The sequence below is a fragment of the Spermophilus citellus genome (assembly GCF_964194105.1).
Source record: "Spermophilus citellus genome assembly, chromosome: 13".
In the NCBI taxonomy this organism is placed as follows: domain Eukaryota; kingdom Metazoa; phylum Chordata; class Mammalia; order Rodentia; family Sciuridae; genus Spermophilus; species Spermophilus citellus.
In genome coordinates, this window is record NC_138193.1 from 81,507,165 (window position 1) to 81,527,328 (window position 20,164).

The 20,164-nt window shown below is 55.1% G+C and overlaps 2 long non-coding RNA genes across 2 annotated transcripts in view; one reads left to right on the plus strand and one right to left on the minus strand.

Moving 5' to 3' along the window:
• The first annotated feature begins 10,754 nt into the window (after positions 1–10,754).
• Positions 10,755–20,164, plus strand: part of LOC308632868 — a 29,315-nt gene continuing 19,905 nt past the window's right edge. The window contains exons 1-2 of the long non-coding RNA XR_014018648.1: positions 10,755–10,874; positions 11,906–11,970. This is a non-coding gene — a long non-coding RNA (uncharacterized lncRNA). The remainder of the gene's footprint in view (positions 10,875–11,905; positions 11,971–20,164) is intronic.
• Positions 17,111–18,274, minus strand: LOC308632621. The gene is made up of 3 exons (XR_014018615.1): positions 18,162–18,274; positions 17,722–17,836; positions 17,111–17,529 (listed from the first exon to the last, which is right to left on the minus strand). It is a non-coding gene; the product is annotated as an uncharacterized lncRNA (long non-coding RNA).

Sequence of the window (20,164 nt, forward strand, 5' to 3'; positions counted from 1 at the left end):
AGGTCAGTCAGGGGCCGGGGCTGTCCCAACCCCTCAGGTCGTGGCACCCAGCTCCTTCCCACCAGAATCCACTGGGGCACGAGGCAGCTGACAAGCCTGTGAGTCAGCGTGGGTGAGGAGGAGGGACTGGAAGGGCCAGGGCTCCTCCTTGGCCAGGGAGTCATCTGCTGAGTGGCTGCCCCGTGCTTAATCTCAGGGGTGGGGACAGCGCTGCCTGCTGGGACTTTCCTGTGGCTGAAACAACAGACGACCCAGGTCTATGTTCAGTGGGTCCAGGGATGGGGGCAGGGGGCAGGAGAGAACACGCTATTGCCCCCTGAATTGCCCCCGATAGCAGCAGAGCAGGCTGAAGCTAGGGATTGGGTGCAGAGGCCTGTCGTTAACAGCTCCTGAGAGGCTGGACCTGCACATCTTGTGTGGTGAGCATCAGGGGCAGGCCCTGCAGCACCAGGCCAGGCCCACAGGCCACATAGTCTCCAGTAATGGGTCAGGATTGGGTAACACTGGAGGGAACAAGGGCTTGGGGCCTGAACTCTGGGATAACCCAGAAGCAGCCCCTGTAGAGGCACCAGGATGGGAAGGAGCACTCTGAGGAGGGGGGCCCTTGCCACAGAGCAGGAACAGCCCAATGCCCGAGGGCCACTCCAAGCTTTCTGGGTCTCAAGAGGCAGTCTTTGGGGATTGTAGGTGGAACCCCTCTTATCCCAATTCTGGCTGCAGATGCCATGTGCAATCTCTCCTGAAAGAAAGCGCCTTTGGGCTTTCCAGGAATGCTGGGCTGCAGTGGAGCTGGGTGGCAGGGGAGGGGACCGGGTGGGGGTAGTATGTCCCAGAATAGACTTGGACCCAACCTGTTCCCATGGACCTGACACTTGGTTGCAGAGAAAACAGGAGGTCACACGGGTGTACCTGGCAACACCAGGGTGAGGCATGCTTTGTGTATGTATGACATGGGGCTGAGAATGACCTAGAGTGTCGCATGTCTGTGTCCCCAATGCCAAAGGCTACCTGGACCAATGAATGTCATTTTTTCTTTTTTTAAAAAAACAAGTTAAAGAGACATGGTATAGTATGATAGTTCAAAGTACAGATTCTTACAAGGTGTGGTGGCACATGCCCATAATCCCAGAGGCTCAGGAGGTCAAGGCAGATCGTGAGTTCAAAGCCAGCGTCGGCAACTTAGTGAGGCCCTAAGCAACTCAGTGAGACCCTATCTCTAAATAAAAATTTTAAAAAATGGCTGGGGATTTGGCTCAGTAGTTAGGTGCTCCTGATTAAAGGGGCAAATATAGACAAATTATTTAGAAATGGGCCTTACACTGAGTAAACATGGACAGGGTGTGTTGGTCCTTGCAGAAGGAATGAAATTCCATGTCAGTCAGTTATTGCCAGACCAAGCCCAGGCTTAGGCTGGTGCGGATCTCTGGCACACAGGGACATGGAAGGGCCACCAACGTCAGCACATCCAAAGTCCTCTGACCTGCTGAGTTGGCAGCGGGCCTGCACTGGCACTCCTTAGCACCAAAGAACACCCTAGAAAAGTGCCTCAGCTTCCTGAGAAGTCAGAAGGTAGAGGAAACGGGGTATTAGGGGCCTTGGCTGAGGGTCCCTTCCATGGCCTGCTGGCCTCTGAAGCCCTGGCTGTGGGCTAGGCCTGGCTGGTGGGTCACAGTTGTGCACCTTTCCCATGACAAGCAGGGGGCAGGGGGCGGGAGGTGGCCGGTGGGAGGACCTGTGTGAGGAGAACCCAGGCAGAATGAAGTGAGTTCAGGAAGGGCCCTATGAGTCAGGACCCCTGCAGGTGAGACTTCAACCCCCCAGAGCAGAGGACAGCATTCCTGCAGTGCCAGCAGGCTGGGCCAGGAGCTGTCCAGAGAGTCTTTGCTGGCTCATGACAGCATGAGCATGGGGGGGGGGACTGAGGGTCCCAGTTGCCCCAGCTGTTGTAGACCACATTATTGGCTCATAGTGGGGTTCTCCAGCATGGCAACCCTGCAGCATCTGGGAGCCTGGGGTCTGGGTGTCAGTGACTGCTGCTCACCTGTGACAGCAAGTGTGGGTGGGGCTGCGGTTCAGCCTGTGTGTGTGTGTGTGTGTGTGTGTGTGTGTGAGAGAGAGAGAGAGAGAGAGAGAGAGAGAGAGAGGCCACGTGGGAGCATGTCCACCATGACTGGGGCACGTCCCAGAAGCTGGGCCTAATTTTGGAGGTGTCAGCACATAGACACAGCCTCTGTCCCCACCCTATTCCATGCCCGTGTGTGTGCTCATCTGAGCACACCTCCAGGTGTTTCCACATCTGGGCTTAGAGCAGAGACAACAGCAGGACCGTACCTGGCTAGAAGGCGTGTCTCTGGGCACCAGGCCAAGCACGTGTTGGCATCCCTGGCCTGGAAGGATACCAAATGGGGCAGAGGCAGGAGGGTCGGGTGGGAGTCGCCTCGGGGGCTCCCAACAGTGCCTTCTGGGAGGAGAGGGAGACATCCGGCAGCTCTCTTGGCTCATTTTCCCATCTTTCCACTCCCTGCCACCACCCAAATACCCAGTCCCCACCCAAATACCCTGCCTGTCCCAAATACCCAGTCCCCGCCCACCCATTTCTGCCTTTCCATCTGTCCATTCATTCTCCTCCATCTTTCTGTCATCTGTCCATTTGTCCATCCTTTGGCCACCTCTCTGTCTCTGACTCTCCTCTCGGTTACCTGCCTCCCTCAGGTACCTCGTTCTTGAACTGTCTATACAGGCTCTCAGCAGAGCCTCACCCTGGCCCCTCAGGGTCCCCTGTTCAGAGCACACCCTCCTTGTCCCCAGTGCTCAGGGCTGTGCCGTCAACTTCCACTTCACCTTGAATGTCACGAGACCCTAGCAGGGGTAAGGTGCTCCCTCGCCATCTGCACTCAATAATGGCCCCACCAACAGCTTTAGCTGCCTCTCAACCCTCTTCCCCGAGGTCCTGTGTCCTCACCTGCATGCGGTCCCTCTCCTCCAGGGAGTCTCCTTGACCACTCATCGGTGACTGGTTGCCCAGACACCCTCAGCTCATGCGTCCCGAGATCTCGATGGCCATGGGAGACAGCGACGTGGGACACCAGGTTCCTTCCCACCAAGGGTTACCCAGGACACAAACCCAGTCAGACGCCCTTCCCCTGAATTCCAGCCCAGTCCTGTGCCTCACAGGTTTCTACAGGTTTCTCTTGTAGGAAACCAGGGTCCCCACTCACCTCCCACACCTCACTCCAAGGCTCCGGCTCCCCTGGGGGCTCCCTCACTGCCCTCACTTGCACTGGTGAGAGGGTCCTCCAGGTCTGAGGGGGGCACACCTCCTGGAGCTGCCCTCTCTAGGACCTTGTAGAACTCTCAGCACCAGGCAGGGGTGGGGTGCGTGGAGTGGGGGGCTTAGTGTGAGAAGGGGTGCACGGGTATGGCATGAATTTATAGAGCATGTGTTCCCCGAGAAGAGGGACTCGCCAGGCACTGCTATGGAGAGACAGCAATGACAAAACCAGCAGGGCCTGGCCCCAAGGAGGCTGATGTCCCAGCCAGGGACACCCAGGGGGCCGTGGGTGTTGGGGAGCATGTGGTTGAGGGACTGCACACCAGCCGGGTGGGCTGAGCACGGGAGTGTGTAGACCCCGGAGCCCACGCTGGTGTGTGCGCCCAGGTCTGTGTCGGGAGTGTATCTGTGACTGCCCAGAACTGGTGTGTGTGTCAGCCTGTTTGGGGGGCCACAGGGCAGCCACACCTGGCTGACTCCCAGGTTGCAGGGCTCTATTTTTAGAAGTGTCAGCCTGCAGACCCCCCCACACACACACCTGCTCAGGTGCTCAGCCGCGGGGAGTGCCCAGCTGGCCCACCTGCAGAGGGAACCTGTCTCAGCCAGCGCCACAGGCTCTGCCACACAGGTCTACACCCTTCAATGGAGCAGCCTCTGCCTCTGGTTGACTAGGGTGGGCTGAGCCCCGGGCCCCTGCCACTAGATGGGGAATCCCAGTTCCCCTGCCTCTCACCTGCTGTCCCACCTCCTGACTCAGGCATGGCCCCTGTTCAGGAGGCCCAGGTGTGGAACCCTCCAAGCTTAGCATCAGGCCCTGCTGGGGCCCGTGAGGGCTGGGCCAGGCCAGGCTGCAGGTGATAGAAGAGAAGTGGGGTGGTTCAGGGAGAGCTCCTCCCATCTTGCCCCTTTGTCACCCCCTCTTTCCTGGCTGCATCAGAAAGGCAGAAACTGGGGTTGCCTGAGTGTCACTCTCCCCTGCCTGGTATACCCCGTCACTCCCCACCTGGTGTCCTGTCCATCCCACCCACCCTGTCCCTCGTCATCTCTGAGTTAATAGCAATGAACGTGAGGACCACCTGTGTTAGGTGTCCGGGGTGCTTTATGGGTATTTTCTTCTTTAACCCTCATAAGGACCCTTGAGATCAGCACTCGGACCCCACTTTACAGGGGGCAAGCCACATGGCCCAGGGGGATCCAGTCACCCAGTGAGGATGGCTCACAGCTGGGTGCAGCCCAGCACAGGAGAGTCCTTGGTTCAACTTGGTCCTTGACCTCACTCTCAGCTGTTCCCCCCCCCCAGGGCTTTCTTGGTGGAGCAGACCTGAGGCTCAGGAATCGCTCGCTCCCTGAGGGTAGAGAAGGAGGAGGGAGCCCCACAGCCACAGTTAGGATTCAGGCAGTGGCCTTGGTAGTAAGTGGCAGCCACTCTCATCTCTGGTCCCGTCCCCACCCCACCCCCACTGCAAAACCTCTACAGGTATTTAGGAGGCCAAGCCTGGTGCCAAGGACTCGAGGACAGAGACCAATACGTGGCACACATGGGGTTCTCATGCCATTCTCTGCAAGAGGGTGGTGGGACAGCCCTGGGTCCTCTGCCCTTTCCCCTCTGGGTTTGTGAGAGGAGGGAGGACCGACAGGGAGGGAGGGAGGTGCCAAATCACCCACCTCCAGCCTTCAGCCCTTCACACCTGCACCCGGAACTCTATTTCCCTTTAAGGGGGTGGACGTATGAAAGAGAAAAACACATTTTGTGCTGCAGTTTCAAGATGCTACAGGGGACAATTTGTCCCTTTTCAAGCTCCCTGTCTCCGTCTCCCTCCTCTTCCACCTCCACCTAGGCGGGTCCTAAGACCACAAAATAGCACCACCTGTAACCCCATCCTTTCTTGCCCAGGCCACCACCACTGGATCCCAAATCCCAGTGTCCAGTGCTGAGCCACTAGGCTGGGGCGCAGGTGGTACACGGGAAGCTCCCTTGTCTATGACCATCACGGGGCGGGAAAGACCTCTGGGGTTTTGGTTAGCCTAAGACTCAGATCCGGTCCCCTACACTGTCTCCTAATTTTGTTGAAAGGTGGGCTTGTTTGTGGACAGAGAGCCTCCTGAGGGCAGAGACCTTCTCGGCCTGTTCCATAGGTTTCCAGAATTCTAAACAAAAACCACCAAAGGCCCTCGATGCTTAGTCTCAGAGGCCCCACCCTGAACACATCAGATACTCTCAAGAGCACTCTGAGAGGACATTACAGGGAATGTAATTTTTGGTAAAAAAAAAATTTCAAAGGGCTTTCCAATCCTTGTGATTAGGAGTTTACCTAATGAGAGCTTATTTACTGATTGAGTTTGGGGCTGGGGATGTAGCTCAGTGGTAGAACCCTTCTCTAGCATTCGTGAAAACCAAGGTTTCACCCCAGCAGGCAAAAACGAATCCATCAATAAAAAGATTGACTAATTTCTTGAAAAGCATGATACCCTGCATACTTGGGTATTTTTATTATTTATTTATTTGTTCATTTATTGCAATAGCATTTGGCTATTTGCCCGGGCTGGCCTGAACTCCTGGACTCAATAGATTCTTCTGCCTCAGCCTCTGGAGAAGCTGGGACTACAGGTACATGCCACTGTGCCCAGCTTTTAACTTATGTGAAGAGTTTTCATTGCTGGGATAGAACCTGCGGCTTTGCTTGTGCTGAGCACGTGCTCTACTGCTGAGCTACACCGCCAGCCCTTCGTTTTACTATTTTTAAAAAATTTTAGTCATACTGAGGATTGAACCCAGTAGTACCACTGAACTACATCCCTGGCCCTTTTTTGCTTTTTTTCTTCTGGGACAGGTCACAATCCTCCTCCCTCAGCCTCCTAAACAGCTGGGACTACGGGCCTCCACAGGATTATCTGCCTCCACACCTGGCTTAATTTTTTTTGTCTTGTGTGTTTGCACTGGGGATCAAACCCAGGGCCTCTTGCAAGCTAGGCAAGTATGGCGTTACATCCCTTGCCCTTAATTTTACCTTTTAAATCCTAAGTACTTACCTCTTTCTTTTTTTTTAATAAAAAATTTAGTTAAACAAATAAATGCCTTTGAAATAAAAATATAAAACAAACCAACAAATGAATGAATGGAAGGATACTGGATGGGGAAAGGATCTGCAGCCTGGAGCCCACAGAAAAGGCACAGGGCCCAGTGATCGCTGTGACTCTGGGCAGCGGGGAGGGGAGGCGTCAGGAGGACTCTCCCAGGAATCCTGGAAGATGGAGGAGGCTGAGCAGAAGGAAAAAGAGGAGTGGTGGGAGGAGGTTTGTGGGTTTTTTCTCCATTCCTGTTAATATCCCAGCTCCTCCCTAGAATGTATTTCAAGTCTGAAAAGTCCCACCTCCCAGCAGGGTACCTGGCATATAGTCTGTGGCGAAAATAAATAAATAAATAAATAAATAATGGTTGATGGAATGGATGGACTCAGTCACCAGTCAATCCAGGCCAGTGTTAGTCACTCCCATCTCCTCCCCAGACATCTTCTTCCACCTCAACAACAACAAATAACTCTCCCAGGGCTGTCAGGAACAGCTGTGCAGGACGTCTACCATGCAACTCCAGGAGGTGCCGTTACCATAGACAACCACGTGAGCAAAGCCTCCTGAAGTTGGGGGACATAGCAGACTTTCGAAACACTATTTATTCCTCTTTTTGAGCTCATTAAGACTGAAGTCACATTAAAAGTGAAAGGGGTAAGGGAAGGGGAACCTTCCAAGATTGACACTTTTCTCGTTAGTTCCTGAGACCTCCTTCTTTGTTCCTTTCTGACTTGGGCTTCAGGTGATTTAGCTAAATCGGGACATTTGCCCTGTCCCTTGACTTCAGAGCCTGGAATCTGGAGTGCGAGCTTACGTCTCAGAAGCTCTGTGGGTCTCAGCGTCCCTGGGTGAGGAAGGAGAAGATGTGGAAAGAACATTTTTTATTGTGTGGGTTCTCTACCACCGCCCGGCTGCACCCACCATCAGGCAGCAACTACTCCTGATTGCCTTCCCTGGTTTGAGGGGACCTTTGGGGTTGAAGGAATGCATCCTTATGGAACTTAGTGTCCTCAGAGAGCCCAGGTCCCAGCGTCTGGCCCAGTCCTGCCTGGCCCTCTGGCTACTTGGGGCCTCAAGTCAGTCTCTCGGGCAGCCTCCTGGCACAGGAGGAAACTGCTGGGAGCAGGTGTCCTGACGGTACCCCAACTCTCAGAATGCCCACCATGCCCCACTGAAAAGCCACAAGCCCTGCCTGTTTCCTGCTTGTGGAAGATGAGCTTCGGCCGGATCAGCTGGTCTGAACTTTTCTAATTGTTGTCTTTTTTAATGACAAAGTTCATTCGTTTTGGAGAAATTTAAACAGTACCAAGCTAGGTCGGGGACCAGGGGGATCCCAGCCCTTATAGAGAATCGCTGCTAACTTACTGCTTTTTTTTTGGTTACCGTTTGATTTGATCTAATTTCCAATTTACAAAAAAGTTGCAAGAAGAGTCCAGAGAGCCTGGTGGAACTTTCACTCGGATTTCCTGATGGCTGGCATTTCACCTCTCCTGCTCTAGCGGCCTCTCTGTACATTTGTGTGTGCGCAGATTTCCCAACGGGAGAGTGAGTTGCAGACTCTGTGCCCCTTCACCTCTAAGCACAGGGGGTATTTCCCAAGAGCAGCGAGGACTCTTCTCTTAGGATGCAACACTTACATAACCCTGCGCTTTAACAACAGCCGGAAACTCAGCGCCCAGACAAGGCCGTTATCCAATCCCCTGTTTGCATTCAAATTCAGGCATGTTTTCGAGGGTTTCCGGCAAGAGTCGAAAAATCAGAATGACACAACAGTGAGTTTTCCTTAGCTTCATGTGAATTATTCTAAAATCACGTTCACCTCTCCTTTTATTCTATTATTTTTTAAAATTATTTTTTGGGGATATTGGGATTGAACTCAAGGGCACGGGCCAGTGAGCCATATCCCTAGCCCTATTTTGTATTTTATTTAGAGACAGGGTTTCACTGAGTTGCTTAGCACCTAGCTGTTGTTGAGGTTGGCTTTGAACTCGAAATTCTCCTGCCTCAGCCTCCTGAATAGCAGGGATTACAGGTGTGCACCACCGTGCCTGGCTTTTCTCAGATTTCTTTTGCAGAGATCTGGGGAAAGGCATCCTGGTTCCCAGTTCTCTGATTCCACGTGCCTCAGCTCTCCTGAGTACACTTTCCTGCCCCTATTGAAAATGGAGCTGCTCCCAATGCTGTGGGGATGGGATAGGCAGCCACAGGCTCCTCCCCCAGGAGCAAATGCTCAGTCACACCAGGCACATCTAGCAGAGTGGACTCCCCCCCACCCCACCCCCAACCCCACCCCCACCCCCGCCCACCAGTACCAGGGATTGAACCCAGAACTTTACACATGGCTGGCAAGTTCTCGGCCACCAAGCTATATTCTAGTTAGTTTTATTTTTTTTTTTAATTGAGACAAAAATCTCACTACCTGGTCTTGAACTCACAATCCTCTTGCTTCAGCCTCATGAATCACTGGGAGGGCTCAGAGTGGACCTTTATACTCTTCACAGACCCTACCTTGTGAGTCTCCTTAGGAACAAAGTCCCCCTCCCAGTATAGAAACCAGACTTCACTTTCCCAGCCTCCTTTGCAGCTACAGTGCAGGCACGTGACGGGGCTCAGCCAATCAGATACATGTATCCAAGAACCCTGAATTTTTCATAGCCCGTTCCCATTTCATTCATTCAATGTTATATTAGTAGATGTGCAAATTACTTAATTTCCCTATTACAAGTAAGTTAGCACGAAAAATTATTACACACCTATCTTATTGTACATATTGAAGGAATTCACCCTTCTAGTAGAATTTCTGGATAATAAAGTTTGCCCCCCGACCCTTCCCACCACCCCCCCACCACGGTGCTGGGGATTGGGCCCAGGGCCTCACACATGTCCAGCAAGCACTCTACCACTGAGGGGCCATGCTGTCAGTCCCCACCCAATGCCCCTTCTCCCTCCTACTAACCCCTCTTTGGCATCCACTGAGCCCAGGAATGTCCCATGTGTTTGTTCTTCTTGGCTCAAGGTCAGAGCTGAGGCAGTGATAGTGGCAATATCCCCCTTGCTCAGGACAGATTCAGGCATGGGGTGTGGCACAATTCCAGCCCAACACCAGTGGGGGACAGTCTCCAGAATACTTCTGGGTAAAGTTTTCCTTAATCTTAACGTGAGCCATTAAGGATGAGATGCTTCCTGCTATTTGTTTTGCTGCTTATGCAACGATGTGATGTCTGGGGTGGTGGCAGCCAGATTGTAAACCAAAAAGGTGAGCTAGCCAAGGTCAAGGTAAGCATGCTGGAAACAGGATAGGGAAGAGAAAGAGGAAATAACCTGGATCCTTGATGATGTTGAGCTCCAGGATCCACCTCTCCTGAAACTGCCCTTCCTGTGTACTTCTTGTTCCATTCTTATTCTGATTGTCTAAGGCAACTGAATAGAGGTTCTCTATTTCTTATCACTAAGACATCTTTACGGATGTGTGAACCACAGGATCAAAAGAACAAGCACCCAACACGCAGAGCATATCAAATTTGATATGCTAATAGCTGCCAGCAGGAAGAGCAACCATCTTTTAAATGAGGAAAATCTGATTCCTTGACCAAGGGAGGCCCTTTCCCTGCTGGTTCAGGGGGGAAGGAGACAGAGTGCAAACGGAGACCCCGCACCCTGCACCTCTTCCTAACAGGAGGAGCTCTGGCCAGAGGAGGGGCCCACACCCTGCCGGCCAGACTCCCGTTTCCTGTAGGTCAGGGGAGTGGGAACACAGGGGTGGACAGAGGAAAGCAGCTTTATTTACTGAATCAGGATGGAAAACAGATGTCTAAGAACCCTGCTGGGGCCAGGCTCACCCTGAACAGAGACCAGGCCTGTTCTCAGCTCTGACCCGTCCACCCACCCCCGGTTCCCCACATCAAGTCCAGATGCGGCTTCTTCCAAGTTCTAATAATACATTTGATTTGTTGAGACTCAGAGGCCTTTACCTCCAGCTCAACCCTAAACACACCAACTCACGGAGGAGAGGAAGAAGAATGACGCCATGTGACGTCTGTAAGGAAACCTGGGTGCCTGAGAAAACTGGAGACTCCAGAGTCAGACCCACCAGGATTAGGCCCCAAGCCCAGGATCTCACCAGCCTGTGCTTCCACTGCTGTATCAGTCACTGGCTGCTGCTGCGTAACAAGCTGCCACGAGACTTATTGGCTTTAGACAACAACGACTTATTTAGTTCTGAATTTGGGGCAAGACGTTGAGGGACGCTCATCTATTCTCCACACAGTGTTGTGTTTTGTCAATTAAGTCTGATGGGATGGTGGAGCGGGTCTATGAGGAGAGGAGACACATCCAGCCCATTCCCTGCCTCCCATCCCAGAGTGGACGCGCCCCTTCCTCTCAGTTCCTCTTTACACATTCGCAAGCCAGAGGTGGAGGATGTGGGTAGGATTTGTGCAGAGCAGGAAGAGAAAGAAGACCTTGGGTCAGTTCTGTGGCATTTCCTCTATAGGACAAAGATAAAATAATCTATGCACACTGGAGCTACGAAAATGTGAGTTGTGTAATTTTGGTGAATCTATGCAAGAGTTTTATGCTTTTGCCTTTACATTTAAAAGTGATATTGGGCTGGGTGTGGTCGCACATGCTGGTAATTCCAGCAACCTGCATGTCTGAGGCAGGAGGATCACAGGTTGAGGGCAGCTTGGGCAACTTAGACCCTGTCTCAAAATAAAAAAGTAAAAAGGAAGGACTGAGGAGGTATCTCAGAAGTAGAATATCTCTGTGTTCCATCCCCAGTACCAAAATAATAGCAAAATATAATAACAAAACTGGCATTGGACAACATAAAGAGGGACATTTAAACATTAAACAAAATACAGCCGAAAATTAAAATGAAAATGTTTTTCTTAGGATAGCATCAGAAAACAAATTTGGTGAACTCATTATCAGCAGTATAATAATTGAGAGAAAGACTACCAAAGAAAGGAGAACACTTTATGCTTCAATACCACTAACAAAATTTTATTTTGCTTTTTTGAATAAGAAGCCCCACATATTTTGGTTTTGCTTTGGATCCTGTAACCTGGGTAGCTGGCTCAGCAGCCAGGTCCCTGAAGACCTGATGGAGCATCAGCTTGGCCACGTTATGTTGGTCAAAGCAAGTCATAAGCGCAGCCCAGAGTCAGGCAGTGGGGGAATGGGGTTGGGGGAGGGTTGGCTCCACCTTTTTTTTTTTTGGTACTGGGAACTGAACCCAGGGGTGCTTTACTACTGAGCCACATTCCCAGGCCTATATATCTTTATTTTGAGACAGAGCCTAAGTTGCTTAGGGCCTCACTGAGTTGCTAAGGCTGGCCTTGGTCTTGGGAGCCTCCCACCTCAGCCTTCAGAGCTGCTGGGATGACAGATGGGCACCATGCCTGGCTGGCTCCATCTCTTGAAGGGAGGTACAGCATTTATACACAGGGAGGAAGGAATGGTTGATGGCCATCTTTACGGGCAATGCAACAACCATAGGTCATACACTTTTTGATCTCCAGGCTTCTCATCTGTAAAATGGGAACAGTTCTCTTTACTTTTCAGGGTTATTTGAGGAAAACAGAATGCCGTGGTTACAAATCCTGGATAATGGTGACTGCTTCCTCAGGGTTAGTCCCTCCCCTTCCATCTGCCAATCTTGTTTTATAAATGCTTATCTGGTTGCTATCTCATTTAATTCATTCATTCGTTAATTCATTCATTCACTCACTCATTCATTCACTCACTCACTCATTCATTCATTCATTCTTTTTTTCTACTTATTAAGTCCTGTGATCCAGGCATTGTTGTGGAAACTAGGGATGATAGCACAGAATGAAACAGGAAAGTCCCTGCCCCCAGGGAGCCCATTTGACAATAAGTGAGGCACAAAAGTAAAATGTGTAGGATGTTGTAGGGTGTGAAAGATTCTAAGAAGGAGAGAACACAGGGCTGGGGCTGGGGTGCCAGGGTGGGGACCTCAGGGTTGGCTGGTGTAGCCAGATGGCCTGGCTGGGAGGATGTTGCTGGAGTAAGTCCTGAAGGAGGAGCTCAGGGACAGTCCTAGCAGAGGGGATGGTCCTGGCGCAGGCTCTGAGAGGGGAGCAGGTCTCAGGGCTGGGGGGGCCAGTGAGGGTCCCCATGGTGGGGCAGGGAGGGAGCAGGGAGGCACAGGAGCTGGGGTGGGTGAGTGGCATTGGCCACCACTGCAAGGACTTTGTCTTTGACTGAGATGAGACTGGTGGCCTGCTTGGAGGACAGGAGCGGAGACCGATTCAGGTGTAAGAGAGGAGGCCGGAGGCTAGTGGGGTGGTGGCCTGGTGGGTGGCTTTCATGGGAGGAAAACGGCCAGAGTCTGAATGGGCTTGGGGAGTTCAGACGGGCAGGATTTACCTGGCACCTCCCAGGAAATCTATGTGAAGCAGAGTTAGGAGCAGACTCAACCCCTGGAGAGGCCAGGGGCTTGGTGGCAGTCCCATGGTCCCCATGTGGGAGGCTGCAGGTCTGTCTGAGGCTGGCAGGGACAGGGCGTGGGTGTGTCTGCTGTCCTGCCCTGTTGGGGCCTCCTTGTGGGTCCCTCCCATCTCCCACCTGGGCTCTTCCGGGGCTTTGCACACACGTCTTGGTCTTTTCTTGAGCCCCTGGGGCCCTCTGCAGTGCCTAGGTGCAACTCTGTGCTTACGCACTGTGCACGTGGGTGACCCTTGTAGAGCTGGCGTGGCTTCTTTGGGGCCCCTTGGAGGGGGTGTCTGGGTGTCTGCGAGCTCTGATGACTAGACCCACGTGTGTGGGGGGGCTCAAGGGACTGGATGGGGTGGGTGTGAGTGTAGTGGTGGAGGTGTGCTCTCTCCTCACCCCTCTCTCCTTGTTCCCATCCTCCAAGGACCAGGCCAAGGCCAAAGCTCCAAGCAGCTCCCTGACTCTTCCAGGCTGGGAGTACTCACTTTCCGACTTCCCACGGCCCTGTCTGTGGGGGCTCCTCTCTGGAGGGAGGTGGGTGGAGGGTGGCCCTGTCTCCTGGGTTGCCAGCTGCCCCTGAGCTGCAGGGCAGGTCGGATGCGCATGCACCCCTGCAGCCATTAAGCTGGGTGCCTGGTCAGCTGCCACCCTGAGGGTGATTTACAAGTGCGCTGATGGGCGAGAGTTGACCTCAGGAGGGTCTGGTGGCAGGTGGGGTCTCCGTCCGCCGAGGAGCAGCCAGCTCTTGTTCCCGCTGGCGCACCTGGCTGAGCCTCCGGGCAGCAGGATGGGCATCTCTAGGCTGCACTATCTCAGGGAGCTCCCTGGGTTTGTAGGTCCCTGGGACCCAGAAACTTGTCCCCCTCAGAGGCCTGTGGACCTCAGGGCAGCCTTGCTCCTGACCCTAAGCTTCTAGGGAACTGCTCTATGCTCAGTCCCCAGAGTGGCCCTGGGCTCCTCGAACCTTTTGGCCTCTCTGTCCACTTTTCCTTGTGACCCTGCTTCCTCTGCTTCCCCTTGCTCCCTCCTGTCTGCACCATAGGGTCCTTCTCTTTAACTTTTGGGGCATCAGGGCTTTGCTTCGAGCTTGAGTAGCCTGGCAGAGTGGACAGTTGGTTCGCCAAGAACTTGGTCAGGCCCTCAGGGGGCCCTGGGGATGCGGGGCCCGTTCAGACCCCTCCCTGCCCTTAGCCAGCCTGCCCTTCCTCAGTCCTGGCCGGCACAGTGCTGTCTCAGGGCTGTCGCCTCTTTCTGGAATGTTCTTCCCAGACCCTGCTCGCCTCCTGCCTCTCCAGGTGTTGAAATGTTATTTTCTCCTACCTGGGCCACCTGGGTTAACACGGTGCAGTGGGTCCAGCCCCCTCATCTCCCAGTCCTGCTCCTCCCTTTCTCTCCACAGCACCCCTGGCCACTCCTATGTATGGACATTTATCCTGTCTACGGTGTCTCCTCAGCAAAAACAGGGCCCCCACCAGGGCAGGGCCTCTGCTGTGTCCCCTGGCGTTTCTGGTGCCTGGAACTGTGTCAGGCTGTGTGTTTCAGTTGTCCTTGGGGCTGGAGCTGAGGGGAGATCACACTGTGGGAGAAATAGAGGGTCCTCCTCCCCACCAAGTCCCCAGCTGCTCCTGGGAGGGGAGGGCCAGAGAGGGCTTGGGGACTGGGCCTCTGTGCCTGTCCTGTGCAGGCCTGTAGCACACACTCGTGCACCCTGTGTATGTGGCTCCACCTCCCACCCGGCCCCTCTGCACGTGCCGCTGACGTGGGGCTGTGGTTTTGAGGCCCGGGGGTGCAGATTAGAGTCAGAGCGTCCTGTCCTCTGTGGCTGCCGCAGCAGGTGGAGGTGGGGACAGTCCCCCCTGCAAACACGCACAGGCGGAGGGCCCTACACCCTGCCCTTCTTGCACACACCAGCACACACGTGTGCACCCAGACAGATGGACAGGCAGGCGGTCCCAGGCTGGCTGCCTGTGGACCTCAGGCCTGGGAGCTGTGCACCTCTGGGCAGGAGGCCCCGCTGGGAGAGGGAGGCAGGGGAAGTGGCTGTGGCCGCCCTTCCTTGTCTCTGAACTTGCACCTTTGTGCTCTGTGCCCCGAGGCACTAGGCTTTGTTTGTGACTTCTGGCCTTTGGAGGAAGCGTTCTTGTGACAAAACCACTTTCCTGTGGCCGGTTCCCCGTTCTGTCCTAGTGGGCCCAGCATGCTTGTCCCCGTGGCCGGTCGGGTACATGGGTACATATGGGGGTGTGGTTTATTTTGGGGGGTGCTTCCTTGCCCAGACCCCTGCCCAGCTCCCCAGGGCCACCCAGGAACAGCCCGGCTTCTGAGCCAGTGCTCACACCTGCCTGCTGAGGTCCCCACGGTCCCCCACTGGCACCCCTGCCTGGAGGGGGGCGCTTTGGGAGCCAGTGCTGCGTGACCTCAGGTAGTCACAGAGCCTCTCGGTGCCCCAGTTTCCTCTCTCGCCAAGCTGTCAGGGAGGGTGAACCCAGTTCACGGGCGCAGAGTGCTTAGCGCAGCACGGACGCGTGGGAAATGGTCAGTAAATATCCGCTGCCCGCCTTGTTGTTTGCTGCCTGGGATCCAGGAGGGCCCCACGGTGGCCTCGCATCATTGTCAGCTCTGGTCTCCTGGATGAAATCCAGAGTCCAAGGCCACCTTGGGGATCCAGAGGCACAGGTGCCTGGGGCCTGGGGCCGGGCCCCACCCCACCTCTGGTGGCCCACCCACCTGGGCCTGGGCTTCACTGCCCCCCCAGCCCCCCACCCAGCAAGGACCCTCTTCTGTTGCCTGGAGGAGCCCCCACCTGCCCCACTGCCTGGAGCCTTGTTTCCCTCAAGTAGAAGAGGGCCAGGAAATCCCCACAGGCAGGGCGACACTCCTGGGAGGTGGTGGCTGGGGTGCCAGGCAGGTTCCCAGTGACTGTCACCATGGCTGTGCGGGCTCCCACACCTGGCCCACACCTGCTTGTGATGGGGGGCTCCCAGCAGGCTCCAAGAGCCCAGACCGACTTCAGGTCTCAGGAAAGACTTGCTAACAAGAGTGGACCCCAGAACCTCCCACCTCCTTGCCCTGGGCCCCCGGAGCTGAGAGGGAGCAGGAGGGCTAGACCTGAGGGTGGACGGTGCTCACCAGAAACAGCCTGAGGAAGGACAGAGGAAGAGGGGGGCTGGGCAACCCGGGGGACCTGAAAGCTGGGCTGTGGTGCGACGGTTCCAGGGCCCACACCGCAGCTCCCCACCGATGACGTCGTCAGCGGGGGTGCCTGACCTCCCCCACCTGTGGGGCTGCCTCGGGGCGGCCCCTGGCTGCTCTGCTGCAGGTCCATCCGGGCAACCAGCAGAGCAGGTCAGCATGGCCCTCTCCTGCCTCCCCACCCCCTCACCCCTCTTCCCCTGGGGTGCACCCCAAGAGAATATCTGTTCAACACCCATTATAAGAGGTGATTTCACGGCTACACCTTCATTTAATCCTCCACAACAACCTGGCGTTTTTATAGGGCAAAAAATTGGCTCAGAGAGGCTAAGGAACTTGCCTGGGCTCATACAGCCCGTGGGTGACTGAGCTGGGTTTTCCACTCAGGCCCCTGTTGTGAAGCTCCTCTTGCCCACTGGTGAGGGAACTTGCTGCAAGTGCCCTCGCAGGGCCAGGCAGTGAGGCCTTCAGTTTATCAAGGAGGAAACTGGACACCGCGGCTGGGAAGTGAGGGCCCCAGGCCATGCCCCGGGTTCCTGGCAGAGCCCAGCTGGGCTCTAGAACTTTCTTTGGCATTGGGTGCCCAATGGGAGGGGCTCTGCTGGGAAGGCTCCCTCCTTCCCTGCCTCCGGGCCTCCACTCAGAGGCCGCCTCCTCAGGAGAAGCCTGTCCAGAGCGTCCTCAGTGAAGCTGAGCCCCGTCACCCACGGCTGGCTTGGCTCTGTTTTCCTTGGTGGCTTTTACTATCACTCACCGTTTTATGCATCGAGTTATTTCTTTACCGTTTCTTCCTTCAACAAGGAGGGGAACTGCATAGCTCAGGGAGGCCCTGCCTGTCTGGTGCCTGGCCTAAAACAGTGATCTGTTATTTTATTTAATCTATTTTATTTTTATTTTCCTCGTGCAGGGGATGGAACCCAGGGCCTTACGGGTGTAAGGCAATCTCTCTACATTAAGTGACGTCCCCAGCCCCCACAGTGACCTGGACAGACTCAGTACGTTTTGTTCCATGAATGAAGAAAATAAATGAATAGGGGGAGGGAGGTGGTCAAAGAAGAAGCCTCAGTGTGTGTGGGGGGGAGTTTTTTTGTGAGGACAAATTTATCAAGGGCAAGTCAAACAGATAATTCTAGGCGGAGAAGGGGAATGAGAAGTAATTTAGAAAAGGGAAGTGGCAGGGCCACCCTGCACAGCCCCTTGGCCTGACAAAATAAACCGTGCCCTCTCCAGTTGCGCAGTTCTCCTCTTGGACAACAATCCATGGCACCCCTGGGAATGGGGAAGGATGCCACAGCGTTGGCCCCTCAGCAGGGTTGGGGGGAGCAGGTCTGCAGGTGCCTGTCGCAGGAGAACAGGCTGTATCTTCCATGAGGACGCCATGTGGCTGCGGTTACAGTTTGCCATCCGGTGTTGCCTCCACAGACAGTTGTCCGACCGCAGGGGACCGCCTGCTGCGCTGTTAGCAATCTCTCTACCTGGAGCTGCGGCAGGACGAGGAGGGGACCTCACCGGGCACACCCACCAGCACACACCAAAGGCTGCGGACACAGATAGCACAAAGGGGGAGGGGGCGCTTCCTGAGCGCGCCCCGGAGGTGGAGGACACAGTGTGCCCAGGTCCCAGTGAGGACCTGCCCCAGCTGCGGCTGCGGTGGCCCGACCCCCTCCTCCCAGGCCCGCCGCTGGGCACAACAACAATCGCCCTGTGGTCCCCGCAGCCTGGTGAGTCACCTCGCCTGCAGCAGCCTCTGGGCGATGTTATCTGCAGCCTGCTTGCTTCATTCCTGGGTGACATCACGGCCTCCTCCTCTCCTTCTCCGCACGGTAGCCTGCAGCCTGGCACGTCCTGGAAGGGGGCACCGTGCAGGGACCTTGCCAGAAGCTTCCAGGGCAGCCCCGAGGGCCTCAGTTTACCTCCCGGAGTGGAGTCCAGAGTCGCCTCCCTCCACGTGTGGCTGGAGCCTCCACCTGACCAGGCCACTCGCCCTCCAGGGCCTGTCCCCAAGTCCAGCTCCCTCTCCCAAGCCTCTGGGGTGGGTCTTTGGGGTCCCAGTTTCTCTCAGGCCCAGACTGCCACTCTGCTGCCCACCCCCCACCTCCCCGTCCATCTGTCCATCCACTCTCCTGTTCTCTGCCTCCTGGGAGCAGGGGAGCCTCCCTCCCCTCCTCACCCTTCTCTCTGTGGTTAGTGACACATGGAAGGTGACAGAGGGGACCACACTGTATGTGCTGTTCCATTTCAGAGGCTGCCCTGGCCTCTTCTTCTCTCTCACCTCCTGCTCCCCATCATTTGAGCTGAATGGCAAAAGGGAGGCAGAGAGGCCTCAAGGGGAGGCTGGACCTCAGTGGGTGCTGGGAGGCTGCAGGAGCTTGGCAGGAGAGGGAGGCCGAGGGGAAGTGGGTGGGGCTGGGGGGGAGGAGAGCCACCCCACAGAGCTGCCTGAAGGCACCCTCTTGACCCCTGGAGGCAGCTCCCAGAATGTCCATGCCTGCAGGGGAAGGGGGAGGTTTCTAAAGAGCAGACACTTTTACTCAGGTGATTTGACCAAAAGGAATTGTTCCTCAGAAGGAAAAGAAAAAGGGAGACCACAAAAGCAAACAACGCACCCGCCCCTGAGGTCACACTGGTCCCTGCCTCCCGGGAGGCAGGGGCCAGGCTCCCCCGGGGAGCTCTGCTGCCAGCAGCCCCTCCGCAGGCTGCAGAATGCTGGGCCCAGGGACTGGCCTGCGGGAACCAGCCGGGCTTCAGCTCCACAGCCTCCCCGCCTCCCAGACTTGGGTTTCCTCTCCTGTCCAATGGGAACTACCGAGGAACCACTGGGATCCTGAATGTGAAAGGGCTTGGGAACGTCCTCTAGCCAGCCAGGGTCCCGTGGGCAAGGAAAGATGGAGTTAGGGAGTTTTAGAGAAGAGGCCCAGCCTTGATGACTTAAGGTCCGTTAAGTACACCTGCTCTCAAATCTGTTGGGCTCCCTTTACATCCTGAGTTGACTTCTAGTTAGTGGCCAAGTGCCCCTGGCTGATGCTCCTAGTGCCACTGCTGAATTTGGCCTGTGATCTTCTTAGACCCCTGGATCCTTTTCCCAGTTCCAGAACATAAATTAGGCAGGTTTAATGGGTGTTCTTGCTGTTGTCCCTCTCTGCTTGGCTGCAGACTAAGCTCCAATTCTAGTCAACCCCCATTGCTTTCCTGAGCTGGTTAGGATACATGGCCTGACTTTTGCTATAGTGCTCATTTAACCCTAAGCCTCAAACTCACCACGACCTGCACAGCCCCCACACACCTCAGACTCGCTTATCCCAGACTGAACCTATTTCCCTCTCACCAGCCCACTCCTCCATTTGGATTCTAGATCAGAGTTCATGGGCACAATCCCCAATGCCCAAGCCAGAGACTTGACCACTGTCTTCTACCCACAATATCTGATCAATCCTCTCTTTGGTTGATTCTGACACATTTTTTTTTTTTTTTTTTTTTTTGGTACCAGGGATTCAACTCAGGGGCACTTGGCCACTGAGCCACATCCCCAGCCCTATTTTGTATTTTATTTAGAGACAGGATCTCACTGAGCTGCTTAGCACCTCGCTGGCTTTGAATTTGAGGCTGGCTCTGAATTTGCGATCCTCCTGTCTCAGCCTCCTCACGCTGAGCTGGACAGAGGCAGACCATGGACATGCTGGAAACAGCTGGGCCCCAATCACTCCCTGGGGAGGCTGGGAAAGCCCTCCCCTCCCTGGAGGGTCCCCTTCACCAGCAGGCCTCCCTGAATGGAGAGAGAGGGCCGGCCTCCTGCCTGGGCCTCCACCCTGTCCACTCTACCCTCAGCAGACACCTCCCTGTGGAGCCTCCTGAGTGAGGCAGGGCTTCCTCCTCTGTCCACCCAGACCCCAGGCAGCCCTGAGGGAGGAGGGAGAGTTCCAGGCAGACAGGACGCTCCAGCTTTTCTGGTTTGTTTCCTATGGGGGATTCAGATAAGGTCCTCAAGGTCACTTTCTCCCTCTGCGACTTCCTTTCCTCATTCCAAATGGGAATGATGACAGACCCACTCTCAGGACGGGCAGAGGAGCCTGCAGGTGCAGGGCACCTGGCCTGGCAGGCAGCATCCCAGGCACCCCCGGCTGGCACCAACGATGGGAGACAGGGCAGCTAGAGCGGCCTCTCTCCGGGGCTCTC